Below are 22,358 nucleotides of genomic sequence, written 5' to 3'. Positions count from 1 at the left end.
GGAGAATGTTAGCCATTTTGAGACTCCTTCGGGTAGTGATAAAGCGGGATATCAAATCCAAACTCCCCTTCTTCTTCTTCTTCTTCTTCTTCTTCTTCTTCTTCTTCTGGCGGAGCTCATACTGTTGCAATGCAAATTTTGCCGAACAAATTCCCTTCAATGTTTTATGACGGAGAGAAATTGCGCACACCCCCTTAGGCCAATTAGCATCATCTCATTTCTAGTCCTGCTAACGTTAACGTCAACAAGGAATGCAATGACAGGGCAGCAGTCGGCGAGAAGGGACACACTGTTAACGTTTGCATGCAGAAACACTGCTCTCTAATGCAAGTTGTCGGAGGAATGCAAGCATGAGCGAAAACTCTCATTTTTTGTTCCTTCCGTTTGAATGTGAAGACAGTCTAATTGGGAAGAAACCATGGGTCAGTAGGAGAGCACATGCTAGCATGTAGAGCGTCCTAGATTCAGTCCCTGACATCTTCATTTAAAAGGATCTCAAACAAAAGTTGGTCATCTCATCAGATGCAAGGCTTCCATTGAAAGCAGAGGCTGTGTGGTTCCCTTTGTGAGATCATCTGAGATAAATCTTGCGATGCGACATGTCATTGCCTTGTGACTTTCTGCACTCCACTTTACTGGAAGCTTCTTGTGATGGGCGACATTGCCGCTCAGTATTGAGGGGCCCCAGACCCCCCCCCCAAGAAATTGGGTGGGGAAGCCAAAGTCCCTCACCCATCCATCCCCAGCTGGCACACCAGACAGCAGGCAATTCTTATAAGTGGAGCGACTGATTTTGAAAAAAAGGCCAGCCAAAATTCTAATGCTTATTCATCCCAGTAATACTTTATTTAAAAAATTGGTTGGATGGGGTGGTTTGCAATATATATATATATATATATATATATATATATATCCAAATTATATTAATCTTCAAATCAGGTGAATTATAAGAATTGTCTTTAAATATGAGGTCGCCTTGATATTTGTAATACAGTCGTAACTTGGAAATTGAACAGAGCCGTCTTTCCCATAGGGCTTAGTGGTGCGTTGCGCTAGGACGCCAGCCTCTCAGGGGTGCCCCAGCAAGTGGGGGAGCTGCACGGCTTTGCCGACAGCCTCCCCTTTCCCTGCAGACCCACCAGCTGCACCCCTCACCCCTCCAACCATAAGGCTGGCAGGTGTGCAGCTTCCCTCCAAGCCTCCTCGAGAGGCGAGCGATCCCTGCAGAGGCTTAGGATGGAAGCTGCGCCCCACCAACCATATGGCTGGTGGATACGTAGCTTCTCTCCCAAGCCTCTGCGGGGATTGCTCTCCCGCAGCGGCATGGGGGAGAGGCTCCCCCATGGCTGGCAGTGCGCAGCTACGGCCACCCCAACACTATCAATGGTAATTTGGGGGCGCTGGATGGATAGCACCCCGATACCGCATCTGCTAAAGACGGCCCTGAAGTTGAATGTAATCCTTTCCAGAAGTCCGTTAGACTTCCAAAACAGTGCGGCTTCTGATTGGTTGCAGGAAGCTCCTGCAGCCAATTGGAAGTCGTGCCAGATGTTCAGGTTCCAAAGAACCTTCGCAAACCAGAAAACTCACTTCTGAATTTGCGGCGTTCAGGAGCCAAAACATTTGAGAACTAAGATATTCAAAAACCAAGGTACGACTGTACAATGAATGGAGATAGATATCTCCTGGGTGCTTCCTTCGACACGCACAACCTAAACGCTTCCACCCCGGAATTCCATGTCTCCTATGTTCCACTACAAAACCACACTTTCTGCCATTGCAGATTGCAAGCCTCCTTTTGTCTCCTGGCCAGCCTTGGCTCAGCGTTGGGGCTTTCCAAGACACGAGTTCTTCCGCACACGCTTTCCGCAGGCTTTGAGTTACGACCTACAGCTCCGGTGCCGTAAATATCCACTCAATATGTGCGCTGGCCCACGATTGGCCGCCGCTGGAAAATGAGCAAGGCATGTTGATGAGGGACGGGAAATGACGGCTCCAGAGAGAACAATAAAAACCAGACAGGAGATGCTACGATGGCATGCAAGAGAGCTGAGGGAAGGGGGTTGTTGGAGGGGGGTCTGCCTTTATATATATATTTATATATTTATTTATATATTTATTTCTTTTTACTAGCAGCCTTTCTGCCTAATTACTGCCTGCCGTAAAATAATCTGGTTTATTGCTCCCATCCAAGGCAGGAAGAATTTTCCCTGAGAGTGCTGCATGCAGTGTGCCGCTGCGCTAGAGAGGAAATACTTTTGCCGAGTGCTCTGTATATATAGATTGCCTAAAAACGTTAGTCGATTTGCATTAAAAATGGCGTTTGCTCCTTAAGTGGTCCCTGCCTTTAGTTAGGTTGTTTCCCCCTTTGCTTCCTGGTGAGCAAAGATGGCTTCTGCTATTTGCCCGCAGGGCATTGTGTCCGGAACAGCCGTTGCCAACCTGGGGCCCACCTGATGTTTTGAACTACAACTCCCGTCAGAGCTGTCTGTTTTCATTAATCCATCAAAATGGGTTGGTAAAGAGGTAAGGTAAAGGATCCCTGGATGGTTAAGTCCAGTCAAATAATAATCATAGTATAATAATAATTTATTATTTATACCCCGCCCATCTGGCTGAGTTTCCCCAGCCACTCTGGGCGGCTCCCAATCAAGTGTTAAAAACTGTACAGCATTAAATATTAAAAACTTCCCTGAACAGGACTGCCTTCAGATGTCTTTTAAAGATAGGATAGCTACTTATTTCCTTCACATCTGAAGGGAGGGTGTTCCACAGGATGGGCGCCACCACCGAGAAGGCCCTCTGTCTGGTTCCCTGTAACCTCACTTCTCGCAATGAGTAAACCACCAGAAGGCCCTTGGCGCTGGATCTCAGTGTCCGGGCTGAACGATACCTTCAGGTATACAGGATATGATCTCTGCTTTCAGGCTGAGGGAGCCGACGTTTGTCTGCAGACATCTTTTCCGGTTCATGTGGCCAGCATGACTAAACTACTTCTGGCTCACGGAGGACTATGACGAGTGCCAGAGTCCCCGGAAACACCGTTTACCTTCCCACCGTAGCAGTACCTATTTATTTACTCATGCTTTCGAACTTCTAGGTTGGCAGGAGCTGGGACAGAGCAACGGGAACTCACCCCGTCGCGCGGATTCAAACTGCTGACCTTACAATCGGCAAGCCCAAGAGGCTCGGTGGTTTAGACCATGGCGCCACCTGCATCCCTTATCACAATGGTACGTCTATGGGGACAGGGAGGTGATCTGATCTGCTAGCTACCGAGGCAAGCAGCCACCTTGCCCTGATTAGTGTCCACTGGTGAGCCGCCATTTTCAATTTCCCACAGTGCCTCCAGTTTAGCATCACTCTGGGGTCATTTCAGGGGAATTGAAACGGTGCTTGTTTGTTTGTTATTTGCCTGGTGCTAATCAGTGGGCCCAGAGCAGGTGTCAGTACTGGGCCTGCTGGGTCTCTGGGTACCGCCTGAAGATGCCTCGTGCTGATGTCAAGCCTATGCCTCAGCACGAAAAGTGACAGATTCTTTGGGGAATAATGCTTTGCAACGGGTACAGCTGAATGCATCAACCGGTCATCAGTTTTCCTCCTAATCACATTCTTTCAGACAACATTTCAAAAAGAGCCTCTGTTCCCAGTTGGATAACCTGGACGTGTGGCCTGCAAGCAGGTCTTGGGGTTCTTTTTCTCCCTCTGTTTGTGTGTGTGTGTTTCCTCCCCCCACCCCACCCGCAAATATGCAAATTTGTTCTTGGAAAATCGTCAACTAATTTGACTCCGTTCGGGCTGACACGGTCCTGCTTGCCAACAGTTACATTTGCATACTAATTCGCCTCCCCTCCATTCATTGAGAAATGGATGCAAATGATTTATCATTCGCCTGATACCTTGCCTGAATGTAGAAGGGGAAATTGCTGCAGTGTCTCAGGCAGCGTGAAGAAAGCCTCTCAAAATGGGCTTGCCTCTAATCTAATCTCATCAACTATAAAGCACCTGGTTCTTTATAGCACCCCCCCTTGCCCCCCCGATCCAGCTCCTAAGTTCTCTATAGGGTTACTACAATTCCCTTCATATCAACTAGTGTGTTCTAGATGGAGAACAGTAGTATATACACTGTACATTTCAAGCCTTTAGGAGGGCCAGCTGCAATTGGCTCTGATCATCGCTGCTGTTAAAAAAAAAACACCTGCCCCATAATTTGACTTCGCAAAGGCCTAGCGTAAAAGGTAAAAGGTGAAGGACCCCTGGGCAGTTAAGTCCAGTCAAAGGCAACTATGGGGTTGCGGCGTTCATCTCGCTTTCAGGCCAAGGGAGCCGGCATTTGTCCACAGACAGCTTTCTGGGTTGTGTGGCCAGTGTGACTAAACCGCTTCTGGTACAATGAAACACCGTGGCAGAAGCCAGAGCACATGGAAATGCCATTTACCGGGTGGTGCTGTGGTCTAAACCACTGAGCCTTTTGGGCTTGCTGATCGGAAGGTTGGCGGTTTGAATCCCCGTGATGGGGTGAGCTCCCGTTGCTCTATCCCAGCTCCTGCCAACCTAGCAGTTCAAAGCACACCAGTGCAAGTAGATAAATAGGTACCGCTGTGCCGGGAAGATAAACGGCGTTTCTGTGCACTCTGGTTTCCATCACAGTGTCCTGTTGTGCCAGAAGCGGTTTAGTTCTGCTGGCCACATGACCCGGAAAGCTGTCTGTGGACCAACGCCAGCTTCTTCAGCCTGATGGCAGAGATGAGAGCCTTTGAGTGGACTTAAAGGGTTGTAAAGACTGTGCAGAGAATAATTGGGTGCACTCTTCCCACCTTGGATCAAATCTATGCTTCCAGGTGCCATAAGAAAGCTGCAGAGATAGCGCAGGATAGTGCGCACCCCAGAAATGATCTCTTTCAGCTTCTGCCTTCTGGAAGAAGGTACAGGGTTATAAAGACTAGGACAAGCCGCCTGAGAAACAGTTTCTACCCAAATGTGATTTTGGTTTTAAACGCAGTGTAAGGAGTCTCTATGGGAGTATATTGTATTTAAAAATGGGGTATCAAAGTTTTAAGAGGGCTAACCAGGTTGGGATAGCTGGGATAGCAGGCTTGTTGGGTTTGGAATGTTTTATGTAGATTTTTCAATTTCATTGTTCTGTATGGGACAATGACAATAAAGATTATTGATTATCGATTATCGATTAACCATCCAGGGGTCCTCCATTTCTCATCCCCCTCCCCCTGCCTTTAAGTTCAGCACTCCACATTTCCATTTCAGTTTGATAGATATATATCATACATCATACACACACACACACACACACACACACACACACACACGTCCTCACAAAAATTCATCAGTATGAATTTATCCTAATAAACACAAATTGCAAAGCAACTGTATATTCCTGCATGGCAGGAGGTTAGACTAGGTGGCCCTTGGAGACCCAAACCAATGTTGTCAAGTTACAGGAAAGGAGATTCTTACTTAATATCAGGAAGTACTTTTTGTAAGAGCTGCTTGATAGTGGGACAGACTCCCTCAGGAGGTGATGGACTCTCCTTCCTTGGAGGTTTAATTAATTAATTAATTAATTAATTTTTAAAAATTGGTTTTCAAAATTAAAAAAAAATGGTCCAAATTATTTAAATTTAATACAATTTCTTTTAAAAAATTAGGTTTCCCCTCTCCTGTTGCAAACATATGTCCATTACTTCCTGACGTAGCCGCTTCATTCTTCTTTAATCTCCTCTTCATCCTTCTCTTGATGTTAATCCATTCTCACACGGCTGACCTTTCTAGTTCCCTTACTCAGCACCTCTGTAACTTTTCAAAAATATAAAATCCATTTCACGTGTGTAGTCTTCATAAACATTTTCCCAGACCTGGTGTGTTGAGATAGATAGATTGTTTACACAGTTTTGTCTACTTGAAGAAGCCATGGTCTGATCAGAAAATTACAAATATTTAGGTTACAAAACAATAAAAATAAAGAAAAATTAAGTTTGCAAAACAATAATTACCATGTGGTTAAGGTAGATCAACGTGTCAGTGTCCACTTATCCCCAGTGTAAATGTGACATATCGGAAATTGAAAGATAAATCTAGCATGTACACGAAAATTGATTTCAGATTTGAAATCAGCATTGAAAGAACATATAAGAACAGTTGAAAAATCTCATGCAACAGAAAATGAAAAAAAGTTTGTTCCCCAGTGTAATTGCCATCCTCCTTTGTTCAGTTCTCTTCAATGTTTACCTTTCTTGGAGGTTTTTAAGCAGACACTGGATGGCCATTTGTCTTGTATGTTTGAGCTGAGATTCCTGCATTGCAGAGGGTTGGGCTAGATGACCCTCAGGATCCCTTCCAACACCATGAATCTGTATTAAACAGTACAGATTCATTTCCAAAGCTGTGGCAGTAAAACAATAGAATAGCTTTAGAACAATACGACAACAGCATGTCCGAACAAAAATACATCTGTGAAAAGCTCTTTGAAACAGGTGGATTTTGAGTGCTTCAACTGTTGTATTCATATAAGCCAGTATCCAAATAGCCTAGCCTTATCTAGGAACAGGAAAAAGAAAGAAGCAGTTTCTGATGATGAATAGAATAATACCGCAGAAGCCTTGGCTTCATCTGCCGCTTATTTCCCCAGTCCAGCACTGGGTCATCAGGTCTGCAGTCGCTGCCTCGTTTTGATTCCCAGATCAAATTGCGGATGGAAATGTCCCTGCAAAACGACCGTGATGCTCCCTTTGTCCTTTGCATCAGAGAAGCACCATCCATTCCTAAACCACAATGTGGGAGACAGTTCTTGATTTGGATACCATGTCAGGTTGCCCAAACTAGTCACAATATCCAGAGAGAGAGAGAGAGAGGAGAGAGAGAGAGAGAGAGAGAGAGATGGATGGAGATGCTTTCTATTTCTTTTTAGAAACTAGGTACAGTACTTTCCATAAATCCAGACTGTCACTATTTGGGAATGAGACTCAATCGCATACAACCCAATTCAGGTTGCAGCATTAAAGATGATCTGGAGCTCTTACACAACAAACCTGCCCTCTGCCAGAATGGGACTCTTTGCAGTTGTAATAAGCATTGTGAGTTTTGCAGGAGCCAGGCCCTGGATGTGCTAACTTTATCTGAATCGAGTCGACAGGTACAGTCAGGTGATGAGACGCACTACAGCTGGGAGCAAGCCAAGGAGGACTACATAAGACCTGCATTTCGCACTTTGTCACTATGGGCCCTACTAAAGCAAACCGTCTAATTGGTCAACATCCAAAAGATACCAAGCATCAGCACAACCTGGCCACTATAAGGAAATTCTGCCCTTGGTATGTTCATTTCCCACCTCCCCATTTTGATTCTCTGGCCCCATATCTGTACAAACTTATTTTCTCAAAATACAGACGTGCTTTTATACTTGCAAGACTGGATGTTTTGCCATCTGCGGTACTTGAGGGTCATTTCCAAAAGATCCTGTCTGAGAAACGTCTTTGCCCCTGTGGAGATGGTAGCACCGAAACAGCGGCACACGTCCTCCTGTCTTGTACTCTCTACAGAGACCTGGGGAACGAGATCATCGCCCCACTCGTACTAACCATCCCAGGGCGCTCAGCCACTGCCACCATGTCCTTTCTTCTATCAGATCAAAAAGAGCAGATAACAGCAAAGGTTGCTAGGTTCATAGCTGGGGCAATCAAAATAAGGGCCACTAACTGACAACTGATTCAGGACTTTAAATTGTGCTCTTGTATCAAATGTCCTTTTCTGCGTATACTGTAATGTTTTATTGTTGCTATGGCCATTGGCTAATGCAAATAAAGCTTTATCTTATCTTCGCCCTTGGTCTTTGCCACAGCAACGCGATCTTCTGCTGACCTGTAGCTTATTCCTGTGATCCTTGCCTGGCTGGACTTCTCACCTGCCTAGACTCCGATACTCTTCTGGGCCTCCTCTTCCCTCTGACCTTTGTTGGGTTTGTTGTTGCTTCCTGACCATGGACCCGCCAGTTTGACTGCCTCTTCTCCCGCTTCCCCCATTGAAGTTGTTGTTTGTGTGAGGCGCATGATGCCAACTGTAAAGCATGTTGTTACAACATAAGAGAAAGCAGCTTTGTGCTAGGAAACACGGCGAGGCGATAATAATAATAAAAAAATACAGTGTGTGTCTGTGTGTGTTACAAAAAGGAAATCTTGCAACCTCAATTTAGAAAGGGCTGCTTCTCTCCCGTGTCAGCAGATTCAAAGCTTAGTGGGTCAAATGTGAAGGGCAGAAAATTGATTTAGGTGCAGTAATAAAAATCTACATTGGTAGCGATAGAAGAGGTACTGGCCATACTCTGAACTTAACTCTTTCCTAGGGAGCAGGAGAAATTTGATTCAGTTTGTTTTTAAAGGGGGAACCTACCTAATTCGCTTTCCAAACCAGTATGTGAACTGAAATGCAGGCATCGTTCAAAAACTCTGCTTTTTGTGAATTTTGCAGTGCAGTCCTCCTGCCCAGTAATATGTACAAATATTCAAGTGGTATGGTGAAATGAGCAAAAAATAATAATGCATGTGTTGGAAAATAACATTCACTAGTGCATTATAATGGGGAAAATTGTTTTTTTGGAAATGTGTATATTAGACAATAGTGCATACAAAAGTGTGTATATTAGAAGAAATTCACATTAAAATGCTGGTGCATTTTCATACAGACTTAAAAAAGAAAGAATGCAAATGGGTGTGGAAATATGGAGAACTGAATTTAGGATTGTAAAAATGAGAGAAACTGAAATGGGCAGATTCGCTCAGGCAGTAGCGCATGAAACTCTTAATCTCAGAGAGTTGTGGGTTCCAGCCCTACATTGGGCAAAAGATTGGGGTTGCAGGGGATGACCATCGTGGTCCCTTCCAACTCTACAGTTACATGATTCTATGATTTCTTCATCAGTTCTTTTACTGCATTGGTCCAGATGGTGGGACCACTTTTGAATGGGGCGCAAACTCTGTTCCTGTTCATGTTGACCACATGCCACCTTAGCGTACCAGAGATCCCATTCCCCAGACAATAGATCTGTCCCCAAAATGCATTGCCGTGGGTGGGTGCTGAGCATGGCTTCCATTCAAAAGCACTGCTATCACCCACCTGCAGGTGAAATGTCCATTCCAGGGAATGGCCATGAGGTCAGGCCAGTGGGGGTCCCTTCTGAGCCAGAAGAAGAAGAAGAAGAAGAAGAAGAGGAGGAGGAGGAGGAGTTTGGATTTGATATCCTGCTTTATCACTACCCAAAGGAGTCTCAAAGCTGCTAAGATTCTCCTTTCCCTTCCTCCCCCACAACAAACACTCTGTGAGGTGAGTGGGGCTGAGAAACTCCAGAGAAGTGTGACTAGCCCAAGGTCACCCAGCAGCTGCATGTGGAGGAGCAGGGAAGCGAACCCGGTTCACCAGATTACGAGTCTACCACTCTTAACCACTACACCACACTGGCTCTCTTGGACAATTCCCAACATGGCTGACCTCCTATGCACAGCTGTGGAGCTTCGCATTGGCATCAGAGGGCTTCTCCTCTGGCATGAGTGCCCCAAAACAGGCTTCCCTCTCCATTAGCAACACAGTGTTTCCACTTCTTCCAAAGGCCCCTTAGCCACCCATCCTTTGGCTTGGCATTAGGCTTGCTCCCAAATTGATTGTATTATAGCGTAAGATTTCATGGCCTGGCGCTCGCTTCACGTATATTGGTTTGATGGACAGTGTTAATTCCTCCCCCTCCCCCTCCCCTGCTTTGTAATAGAAAAGGCTGTTTATGTGCTGTATTTAGCAGATGTTTGATGCCTCTCGAGTACATAGACCAGCATGTCAGAACTCAGCCCAGAATCGATTGCTTTACAACTACATTCTGAACCCGGCAAATAAGAAAATGCTGACAGGTCTTTAACTGGAGCACTGCTGCTGAACATCAATGTAATTAGCTGGGCATATCAGACCGCGCATATGGGCTGTCCATCATCTCTGGCAAGAAGAAGAAGAGAAAAAGAAATGTGTACAATCTGACCATAATGGTTTGGAGATTATTATATATATTTTCCTGGTTTGCTTTTTAAAAGCATGCCTTGGACTCTTTGTGGGAGGCAGGGTAGTGTTTTGGACGCAGACGTGCGGAGAGAGATTATTATTATTATTATTATTTCAGGAAGTTTTTAATGTTTGGCATTTTATCATGTTTTTATATGTGATGGAAGCTGCCCAGAGTGGCAGGGGCAACCCAATCGGATGGGCGGGGTATAAATAATAATATGGTAATTATCATAAGAATCATAACTGAGAGAAGTTTTTCTTTCCCTCTCCAACTTGAGGCTGTCCAGTGAAGCTAAAGATTGTGAGACTTAGCACAGACAAAAGAAACTACCGTATTTTTCACTCTATAAGACGCACCAGACCACAAGACGCTCCTAGTTTTTGGAGGAGGAAAACAAGAAAAAAAATATTCTGAATCTCAGTGTGGTGTAGTGGTTAAGAGCGGTAGACTCGTAATCTGGTGAACCGGGTTTGCTTCCCCGCTCCTCCACATGCAGCTGCTGGGTGACCTTGGGCCAGTCACACTTCTCTGAAGTCTCTCAGCCCCACTCACCTCACAGAGTGTTTGGGAGAGTCCACAACCTCCTGAGGGAGACCATTCCACTGTCAAATAGCTCTTACTGTCAGAAAGTTCTTCCTGATGTTCAGTTGGAATCTCCTTCTAACTGAGCAGCCTTTCAGACAGAGGATGTCATCAGATAGGGAAATGTCCTCTGTAAAGTAGGAGACACAGTTGCCCGACTTACAAGCCGGCTTTCAGTTAGGGCAAACATCAGGCCGCATTTGTGTCATACATTTCAAACACCATAATACCACTTTAAACAGTCGAGGCTTCCCCTACAGAATTCTCTTTTTTGTGCTTATTTCATATATATATGTATAAATATATATATATATATATATATATATATATATATATATATCTCAAATAATTATACAATTATTTTTGGACTTCCATCAATCACATCTGAAAATTTTCCACTCTAATCACTTAGTGTACATTTCTTACTTTCATTATTACCTTTAAATCTCATAACTAATCTCTCTTCTTTCTCTGTTTTGCAATATTTCATATATTTCTCCTTACAAAACTTCTTGCAGTCCTGCTAGCGTAATTCGTTGATTACAGTGGCTCTTCAAATAGTTCATATATTTCTTCCAATCTTCTGCAAATCTCTAGTCCCGCTGGTTTCGAATCCTTCCAGTCATTTTGTCTAATTCTGCATAGTCCATTAATTTTGTCTGCCATTCTTCTTCCCCTAAAGAATTCTAGGAACTGCAGTTTGTTGAAGGTGCTGAAAGTTATTAGGAGAGCTACCATTCCCAGAAAGGTGTAACAGTCAATCCTTCCTCCCAGGCAGCTCTGGAAATTATAGCTTTGTGAGGGGGATTGGGGTCTCCTAAGAGCTTTCCTCACCCTTAGCGAACCACAACTCCCAGAATCCTTGGGGGGAAGCCATGACTGGAAGTGGTATCATACTGCTTTAAATGTGTGGGGTGAATGTACCCTATATCTTGCCTTTAACCCATTCCCTCTGTTATGTTTCCTTGCTGGCTCTGGCTGAACAGTGGGAGGGGGATGGAAGAGCGAACTTAAAACCAGCAAATGTTCTTCAAGTTTCAGGCAAATTCACTGGGGTGGAATTAAGAAGGAATATGATCCAGCAGATTTAAAATGTCTCAGAGTGCTGAAAGTGACATAATCTCAGCAGCAAAAAAACCCAAAAAAACCCAACAACCAGGCCTTCTTGAGCGGAAGAGGGGGAAAGAATGGGATTTCATCCGGGCCTAGGAAAATGGACATGACATTTCTAGTGATACAGTGCTTTCTCCCCTTACTCAGTGAACAGTCTGCAAATAAGACTGAACAGGCCTGAAATAATAGCTACGTACATTTGGACCTCCTTTCGTGTTAAGTGTCATAGCAATTCTTAACATTGCTTCCCAAGGGTGGTCTTTAGAAATCTGGTTCCTTGTTACAGTGTTGAGGAAACCAGACCCTAATGATTACAGCGCATTTGCTTTCTCTCAATTTTAAGCCCAGCTTTATGCCAAGAGGGGCATAACAAATTATGTGGCTGTTTGCAAAAGGGACTGGAAGATGGATTTTACTAGCCCAGAGCTGGAAAGATGACAAAGTCCCAGAGAAGAATGGCAGACTAAGTTGATGTATTATGCCAAAATGGCAAAACTGCCTGGAAAAATTAGAAATCAAGATGAACAAAACTTTGACGAGGAATGGGGGAAATTTATAACTTACCTTAAAAACCACTGTAAACAGCTGAAATCGTTAGCGGGATTTTAATAACACTTGTAATGTAACAGATAATACGACTGAAATGGAAACATAAAATTTTAGATTATTTTAAACAGATGCAGTAAGAATACTATAATAATAGGACCCACAAAGGAGAGGTGGGAAGTCAAGGGGATTCACAGGAATCCTGTATGTAGATAATAAGATGAATGTTACGAATGTAAACTTTAATATGGAAAATCAAATAAATATGTTAAAACAAAAGAGGTATAAAGACTGTCTCAAGGCAAATTTTTAAAAATGTAGTATAAACACCAACAATTGGGAAACACTGGCCTGTGAGCGCTCCAATTGGAGAACAGCCTTTGCCAAAGGTGTCATGGGCTTTGAAGACACTCGAACTCAGGACACAAGGGAGAAACGTGCTAGGAGGAAGGCATGCTTGGCAAATCCACACTGTGATCAACCCCCACCCGGAAACCAATGTCCCCACTGCGGAAGGACGTGTGGATCCAAAATTGGCCTCCACAGTCACTTACGGACTCATTGTTAAAACTCTATTTATGGAAGACAATTTTACTCAGCTACAAGTGATCCCCAAAGAAGAAGAAGAGAGAGTATTAATGGATCCATACCTACTTATCTTTACTAAATAGTACTGCCGTAGAGTCTGGAGACACTTTTTGAACTGTGTGGAAGAGTAGTTTCCCCCTCAACAGAGGGCTCTGGAAAAAGCTGTTCTGCTAGGAGCAGGAAATCTCTGCTGGAGCTCTGCATCTTCTGCTGATACGTCACACTGGCTGAGATGCAGCGAACTACTGACCAACTTCCACAAATCACCCACAACTGTAGTTGTGCCAGCAGGGATTTGCTGGTACGTGATTGGAGCCTGTTGAAAACAGCAGTGGTCTGGAAGTGCCCTCAAATTATACGCAGAAGCTGAACATCTCTGCAGATCTCCCAGGTTGAAATCTGTTCTGCACCCCCAATAGCTGCAATAGGTAGCCCAGGTTACAAAACAGCAAAACCTCCTTTCAACATGTGTGTGCCTTTCAAAAAAAGAGAGAAAAGCGCAACAACTGGTTATCATATAAGCAAGCCATTTAGTAAAAAAGAGGCAGGTGGTGAGAACACTCCAAATAACCATCCAACAGAACAGATGGTTAGTCCCTTGGCAATACTGATGGCCTGTTGACTCTCCACCTCTGAATCTAAACCAGACAATGCATCTATTCCATGAGGATTCTAGCTGCCATGACAAATCAGGGGAGAATCACTCTAAATGCTTTAAAAATGAATGGAGTGGCGATTGAATTAGAGCCCCTTAATGTTCCAAAATGTGTTTGACTTATCCACAGGCCTGGTGATTTCTCATTTGGAAAGAGAATATTGTCTTGCGCTGAATACAGTCATATAATTCACAGAGCTTTCTTTCCAACAAACTGTAGCTCAGCTCTGTTTGGGTTTCGTCTTGTTGGTTTTTGTTTTTTCTTTAAGCCACAAAAGAACTCCATTAATTTTCCTAATAAACTTGCCTACGTGGGGAAAATATGCACTAATTTCAGAAAGTAGGTGTTAATCTGATCTGGATAAATGAGTGCAAATCCATAACATCACTGCACTTAAACCGCTGGAACCCTTCTTGAAATCAGTTTAGCCTCCCTTGCTAAATGACGGAATTAAGCAAAAACTGGTTTAAGTGCATGTACATTAATGGCTTGAAGCTCTTCAACTAGATCAATGCAGAACGAATTAGGCAGCAGAAGAAAAACTCAATGAACTATCAATGGCAGGGGAAAAGGTCTTTCATACTTTGTCCATGGAATTTTTTATATTATTATTGCAGGCAAGAATATTAGTCAGGATGGTCTTTCGCTTTTGTGTTAAGATGATCAGGGCAGGTTGTTTTCCTGAAATTGTATTACAAACTTTGAAAATCAAGGCTCCGTCCTTTTAAACTTTATGATCATTGCTCTGCTGACCTTGTAATCTGTCAGAAACCTGTAATATTGAGCAGGGCTCTGCAGAATGTCAATCACGATGGGCAAACTGACCCTGTTGTAACCCGAAACTGGGGAGCTGATTTTATGACTCCGGCTGTATAAGAGCTCTCCTGTATTCTGAGCTTTGAAACCAATGCCAGATTTTAATGCAAGCCCGTTCCTGATGTGCCCCCTAGGAACATGGCGTGTTTATTGGAACATTCCTCCCACCTCCCCCACCCCACCCCCCAGGGTGGTACAACTCCATGTGGCATACAGCATCCTTCTCTCATTAGCAATTGGCACATGCATTTTAGGAACCGTCTGGAGGCAGTTGGAGGATGGATGGCGGCTAACAGATTGAGATTGAATCCCGACAAGACAGAAGTACTGTTTTGGGGGGACAGGAGGCAGGCAGGTGTGGAGGACTCCCTGGTCCTGAATGGGGTAACTGTGCCCATGAAGGACCAGGTGCGCAGCCTGGGAGTCATTTTGGAGTCACAGCTGTCCATGGAGGCACAGGTCAAATCCGTGTCCAGGGCAGCTGTTTACCAGCTCCATCTGGTACGCAGGCTGAGACCCTACCTGCCTGCGGACTGCCTTGCCAGAGTGGTGCATGCTCTGGTTATCTCCCGCTTGGACTACTGCAATGCGCTCTATGTGGGGCTACCTTTGAAGGTGACCTGGAAACTACAACTAATCCAGAACGCGGCAGCCAGACTGGTGACTGGGAGCGGCTGCTGAGAGCATATAACACTGGTCTTGAAAGACCTGCATTGCCTCCCAGTACGTTTCCAAGCACAATTCCAAGTGTTGGTGCTGACCTTTAAAGCCCTAAACGGCCTCGGTCCAGTATATCTGAAGGAGCATCTCCACCCCCATCATTCTACCTGGACACTGAGGTCCAGCACCGAGGGCCTTCTGGCGGTTCCCTCACTGCGAGAAGCCAAGTTACAGGGAACCAGGCAGAGGGCCTTCTCGGTGGTGGTGCCCTCCCTGTGGAACGCCCTCCCTTCAGATGTCAAAGAGAACAACAACTACCAGACTTTTAGAAGACATCTGAAGGCAGCCCTGTTTAGGGAAGCTTTTAATGTTTGAAGTATTACAGTATTTTAATATTTTTTTGGAAGCCGCCCAGAGTGGTTGGGGAAGCCCAGCCAGATGGGCGGGGTATAAATAAATTATTATTATTATTATTATTATTATTATTATTATTATTATTATTATTATTTTCCTATAGGAAGCTGCCTCATTCTGAGTTAGATCATTGGGCCATCTAGCTCAGCATGGTCAACACTGAGTGGTCAGTCCTATCTGGAGATGCTAAGGACTGAACCTGGGACCTTGCATTCACAAATAGATCGACGTGGCGCCACAGATGGTGGCAGGTGCTGTGTGATTCTGGAGCAACAGAATCAGGAATCAATATATATCCAGGGATCCACAAGCTGGCAGGTTTATGATCAGAGTTAAAGCTGTTGGCTGAAGAATCACAAAGCTGAGGAATTGGAAGCTGAAATGAATGTCTCAACAGATGTGTCCTGTGATGTCAAAGAATCATGGGTCTAACGGTCAAGAAGGTGGTTTGTGAACGTGCTGTAGATGGAAGTGAGGGGCATGTGGGGATCGTCAACCTGAGAAGGGAGCCTGTCTAAGAGAAGGAAAACTCTGATCCTAAACCTCCACTGCTTTGCAGGTTACCTTCGGGAGAAGAGATGGCTAAGGAGTAAACCCTACAAAAATCCAGAGTGGAGTCCATAAGATATAACAACAACAACAACAACAACAACAATAATTTATTATTTATACCCCGCCCATCTGGCTGAGTGAGGCAGGGCCTAAAGCGCCCCCCTGAGCAGTGACCCCGGGGGAGTCCCTAGTTGATGTGCATCAGCAGGACTCCCTCTACTGGTGGTTAACCCTTCCCGGACTTCAAGCAAACAGGCTGAAGCCGGATAGTCGGATAGGACCAATGCCTAAGCCAATACTGCTCTTTACCTGTAACCAATAAAGTTGTGGCCAATTTTAGCCCATTAACCTAAAATAATGGTGTCACATGTCTTTATTTCTACTGGTGGGAGGCGGGAACTCGCCACGCAATACTGAGCTAGATAAACCAATGAGGCAACTAGGTTTAAGGCACCTTCCTGTTTCCGCCTGTCTGATCTATAAGAGCTGATAACACGATGAAGATCCTTGTCTGTCAACGGCATAGCATAGCAGCCAAGAGACTGCATTAGAAATCGGGAAATCCCGGAATTAAATCTTGCTTCTGCCATGGAAATGCTACTTTCCCAGGGGCTACTGACTGTGGATGGCTTCTGAGTCAATCCGATTCAGCCCTTTCGAGGGTTTGCTCAAGTCCAGCTATTCTATAAGCGAGTGTCAAATTCAGATATCAAATATTCAGTAAATACTCCAGCACTTAGAGGATATCTAGAGGGTATTTAACGTCAACATTCGCAGAGGAGAATTTGGAGTCGGATTGTTGGAAGCCAATGTGCGCCTCTACCTTTTCCGTTCTGCCAACCTCTTCCAGGCCCCGTCCAAGATGGTCGCCTGCCAACCCTTCGCATCTGTCTTCATTTTGTTTCCGTTCCACTTGGGAATGCTCAAAACAATTTCAGTTCTTGACTTTGGGAGGCTCACTATCTCAGAGTCTGAGAAGCTGGGCTCTAATGCCAGCATCACAATCGGACTCGGAGGCCTATAATTACCAGAACAAACATACAATGCCCTCTATTCACAAGATGGCAAATGCTGTGTGATCCCATAGGCAGGCAGACATCTGCCAAGAAAGAGCTCCTTTGCCATGTAGACAAAACCCTTGTCCTCCTTAAGAATGCAGCAGCGCAATCCTACTCGGAAGCAAGTCCCCTTGAGTTAATTAGATTTACTCATGCATAAGCATGCGAGTGTAAGATTGCAGAGTTCCCTGGGGCTCTGGTCTTGCTTTTCAGCCTCTCGTGGGCATTGGGTTGGGATGTGAGAACAGGATGCTGGACTAGATGGGCCTTTGGTCTGACTCAGAAGGACTCTTCTCTTAAAAACGTAGGAACATTATCCTGAGTCAAACCCACTGGTCCATCTAGCTCAGTATGATCCACATGGACTGGCAGGGGTTCTCCAGAGCTTCAGAGAGGGCAGGTCTCCCAGCCCTACTTGGAGGAGCCAGGGTTTGAACACAGGAGCTTCTGTATACAATGCTCTGTGTCAGGGAGCCAAAAAGGGAGAACAGGTCATTCACTGAACAGAGAATGTCAGTAACAAGCCGGCTAACTTGCAGTTAGTTTGATGATGTTGATGATGGTGATGATGGTGATTGATTAAGAAAGGGTTGCTCCTTTGAGAGCCAGTGTGGTGTAGTGGTTAAGAGCGGTAGACTCGTAATCTGGTGAACCGGGTTTGATTCCCCACTCCTCCACATGCATCTGCTGGGTGACCTTGGGCTAGTCACACTTCTCTGAAGTCTCTCAGCCTCACTCACCTCATAGAGTGTTTGTTGTGGGGGAGGAAGGGAAAGGAGAATGTTAGCCGCTTTGAGACTCCTTCAGGTAGTGATAAAGTGGGATATCAAATCCAAACAACTCTTCTTCTTCTTCTTCTTCTTCTTCTTCTTCTTCTTCTTCTTCTTCTTCTTCTTCTTCTTCTTTCTAAATGAAGCTGTTGCCCAGACTGACTTTAACTCCCTCCCACTTCACTTTCTAACCCTCCAAGTCAGGCCCCTCTCTCTGTCTACGGCGAGCCCCAAGGGACCCTCTCTGTTTCCGCCTGGCACTTTGCTCTGTGACATGCAATAGATGCCTTGTTCTGGGAGTTGGGGGGGGCGGTCTTACAGGCTGTCAGTAGAGAAGCTGCCAGGGTGGCTCTGTGGTGAAACTGTCCAGTCTGATCCCTGTGGGCCGGAGCATCTGTCTATTTCCTCCTCCAGCACTTCCTAGCTTTTCCCCTCCTCTGGGGTGCAGCTGGTTTCCCACCACCAGGAGCCCGGATCCAAATCTTCTCCCTCTATGCTTTCCCTGGGGAGGCTCTTGGTCAGGCGGCTTCCACTACCACTCCTCATCCAGCCAGTCCCTGACACTCTACCTCTGAGTTCTCGCCTTTCCCCAAACGGCAGGATGTTCTTCTGCTCAGTTTAACAGTTGCCTCACTGAATCACATCAAATATCCCTCTAATCCCACATTCTTAGCGTTCAACATAAGCCAACACAAAGCCTCTGGTAGCTCCCAAGCAGGGCATGGAGATGCCGGCAAAAGGTTGCAGCATAGAGGAGGAGGAGGTGGTGGCTGTTAGGATTCTTGCTCTGTGTTTGCAGTCATGAGATTGTTGTCTATCACATGACGGTGTATGTTTTCATTCCACAGAGTGGGAAGTGACGGAGACTGGATGTTTTGGTGTTACTGTGTTCCGTGAAGTGGGACTATTGTCCTTTGCTTCTTTCTCTCTTTGCTGTCTGATGAGAAAGAGGATGGAGCTAAGTCAGAATGCTCTGAGTGTATTATATGTAAGTAAAAGTAGATTAGCCAAAATGCTGTGCTATTGGTTCTGTTATGCAAACTGCAAATACTCTGCAGGATCCTAAGTGTACTGATACTTCTTGGTATCAGTCGCTGTGATGTTCGGGCTGAAGAAAGCTTTTGAAGGTCCCGAACAGCAGACCAGGAGGGAGAGAACTTGCCATTCGGGCATGTGTCTCTGCCAGGGTCCTACACAAGAGTAGGGTGAGCCTAACAGCGGCATGCTGGGGCAGGGCAGTGCTTCTGAGCTCCCCTATCAACACCAACATCACTGTGTGCCTGGATGATGCAGAGGCAGGGCAGGGCAGCAACAACATGATGGCTGCTTGGGCACAATCAGAGATCCATACTTGGACCAGGCAGCAGCCTTCTAAACAGAGGACTTTCTTCCATTGTGTGGGACTGGTGGCCTCCCTAGAAACACTGACCCAGTGTCTCAGAGGTCGCCAAGACCATATAACACCAGTCTTGAAAGACCTACACTGGCTCCCAGTACATTTCCAAGCACAATTCAAAGTATTGGTGCTGACCTTTAAAGCCCTAAACAGCCTTGGCCCAGCATACCTGAAGGAGCGTCTCCACCCCCATCTTTCAGCCCGGACACTGAGGTCCAGCTCCGAGGGCCTTCTGGCGGTTCCCTCATTGCGAGAAGCCAAGTTACAGGGAACCAGGCAGACGGCCTTCTCGGTAGTGGCACCCGCCCTGTGGAACTCCCTCCCACTAGATGTCAAAGAGAAGAACAACTACCAGACTTTTAGAAGACATCTGAAGGCAGCCCTGTTTAGGGAAGCTTTTAATGTTTAACAGACTATTGTATTTTAATATTTTGTTAGAAGCCACCCAGAGTGGCTGAGGAAACCCAGCCAGATGGGCGGGGTATAAATAATAAATTATGATGATGATGTATGGCAATGGACTACGTCAGAAAATGCCAACTTCATGGGTGTTTGTGTATGCATCAATTCCTGCCTTTATTGTGTAATGTATCCCATCGTCGTTCTTTCTCCACACCCCGGGGAGGGAAGAATCCGCCCGGTGTTTAAAGCGGGATGAATAGGCAGTGCCACTTCGGGTGGGCTGGCATTCCTCATGTCACATCTGTTTCCAGTCCTCTGCTACTGGTTTCTAGATTGATTTAGAGAGGTCCCTTTGTAATAAATTGTTTCATTCCTTATTCACAACAGGGGGCCAGCTGCTACTGGCGTTCGCAGCATGTGGGGCACAACTGTGTATTTAGAACGCAACGGCAGCAGATGTGCGGTTTTCAGATTTCTGGAGGTTTGCTGCCAATTTAAGCCTTTGTTTCCATTTGATCAATTACGAGTGTTTCCCCTAGCTCCCCCTCCCTCCCTCCTCCCCTTCCTGATATTCACATCATGGATTCTGAGTATATAAGAGCTTCCGACTCGCTCGAGCATATAGGCCGCGTTAGGAAATGCGGGTGGTGCTGTGGGTTAAACCACAGAGCCTAGGACTTGCTGATTAGAAGGTCAGCGGTTCGAATCCCCACGACGGGGTGAGCTCCTGTTGCTCAGTCCCTGCTCCTGCCAACCTAGCAGTTCAAAAGCACACCAGTGCAAGTAGATAAATAGGTACTGCTCCAGAGGGAAGGTAAACGGTGTTTCCGTGCGCTGCTCTGGTTTGCCAGAAGCGGCTTAGTCATGCTGGCCACATGACCCGGAAGCTGTACGCCAGCTCCCTCGGCCAATAAAGCAAGATGAGTGCTACAAACCCAGAGTCGGTCATGACTGGACCTAATGGTCAGGGGTCCCTTTACCTTTACCTATAGAAAAGGACCATAACTTGATGGCAGAGGATCTGTTTTGCACACAGAATCTCCCAGTTTCAATTTTTGGCATCTCCAGTCAGGGCTGGGAATAGTCCTTGTCTGAAACCCTGGAGAGTTGCTACCAGCCAGTGTAGACAATACTGACCTAGATGGACCAATTCCTTGTTGGCATCTATCTGTCTTGAGAGACAATGGAGTGTGCCTCTGGGGGTGAAGTCACAGGCCTATGTGTCCCAAAGGAAAGCAGAGCAATACATTTGACACCAGCTTGGCTGCAGGAATTGCCGGAAGGAGGCGTACAAGGCGCCGTCCAACCGCCTTAGGGACTCCACTCTGGATTTGTGTAGGGTTTACTCCCAAGCCTTCTTCCAAAGAAGGTGTGCACCTCACAAAACAGCCATAGGTGAGACCAGGGCTTCTGATGCTGAATGCATGCATGAGATGTCAGTGATGCTTCTATTATCCTAGGAATGCAAACTTGCCTGGCTTGTAATATACCGTATTTTTTGCTGTATAAGACTCACTTTTTCCCTCCTAAAAAGTAAGGGGAAATGTATGTGCACCTTATGGAGCGAATGCAGGCTGCGCAGCTATCACGGAAGCCAGAACAGCAAGAGGGATTGCTGCTTTCACTGCGCAGCAATCCCTCTTGCTGTTCTGGATTCTGAAATTCAGAATTTTTTTTTTCTTGTTTTGCTCCTCCAAAAACTAGGTGTGTCTTGTGGTCTGGAGCATCTTATAGAGCGAAAAATACAGCACTTGCTGCTTTTCCAGAGAGACTTACTTGGCACCAAGTCCATTTTCTTTTTTGCACCAGGCAAAACTTTTTTCTTTCTTTCTTTTTTACTATTTGCCTGGGCTTTCCAGCATGTCAGCTAGGTAAGTTTTAAATGTGGTTCTTCAGCTGACTTTTCTCAGACGTTTTCGTCGTTTCTGCTCTGAGATACACGTTTTGACAATGCATTGACATTTTGATTTTATTGTTCTTGAGAATTTCTCTGGGATACTGTTGCCAACTCTGAAAGTCTGAGACCTGCAGGTATAGGACAGCATATAAATTTAATAATAATAATAATACACAAAAATATTGCATTTCATATCTTAATCCTTATACAGTGTGTGATGGGACGATGAGCTGCTTGTGCGTAAAATCCAAGTCCCTCAGAGTTTGGTCATGTTTCCAAACCTCTGTCTGTAACGGAGCCCCTTAAACATGGCTCTGTCAGTCGCTTGCAGATTCCGACAGTGGTTGCTTTCGGAATCGCTTCCAACATAAAAGCTCCTTAACGGAAACACGTCTTCTGGACTCTCTGCGTGACAGTTTCCGGCGAGGAGTGGGTGTCCCTACAGGAGGTCCTGAAACCTCCCCACTGTTTTCGCTGGAAGTGTCTCGGAGCCATCCCTCCTGCTCACTTTCCCTCAGCTCAGCTCTTCTCCCCCTACTGGTTCCCTCTTCAGCTGCTGAGTCTCTCCCAACCTGTGTGAGCCCTTCCACCTCCCTTCCTTCCGATGCCAGTTCCCTGACATCCACCTCCCCTCCAGGGCCCCCTTCACCCCTCCCGCCCCCTCCTCTATGGGCGGTGAGGAGGCAAAACCCCGGAAGGAACTTCCTTCACCTTCCGATGTCTCGAACACTTCTCTCCACCTGTTGCGGTTCCTGGTCTCGAAGTACTCCTCCTCCTCAGAGTCCATCTCCCCTTCCCCTTCCGAATCCGTGAATCCTTCCAACTCCTCCTCCTCATCGGTGGTCCCAAAG

At 45.7% G+C, this 22,358-nt stretch overlaps 1 long non-coding RNA gene across 1 annotated transcript; it reads left to right on the top strand.

The window, feature by feature from the left end:
- Positions 1–646: 646 nt before the first annotated feature.
- Positions 647–8,122, top strand: LOC308475458. The gene is made up of 4 exons (XR_013985217.1): positions 647–836; positions 2,413–2,526; positions 7,151–7,328; positions 7,856–8,122. It is a non-coding gene; the product is annotated as an uncharacterized lncRNA (long non-coding RNA).
- Positions 8,123–22,358: the final 14,236 nt, after the last annotated feature.

Source organism: Podarcis pityusensis (assembly GCF_964106645.2).
Source record: "Podarcis pityusensis genome assembly, chromosome: 4".
NCBI lineage: Eukaryota > Metazoa > Chordata > Lepidosauria > Squamata > Lacertidae > Podarcis > Podarcis pityusensis.
Note: the sequence above shows the minus strand (reverse complement) of the source record. Positions and strands in the feature narration are given on the sequence as shown.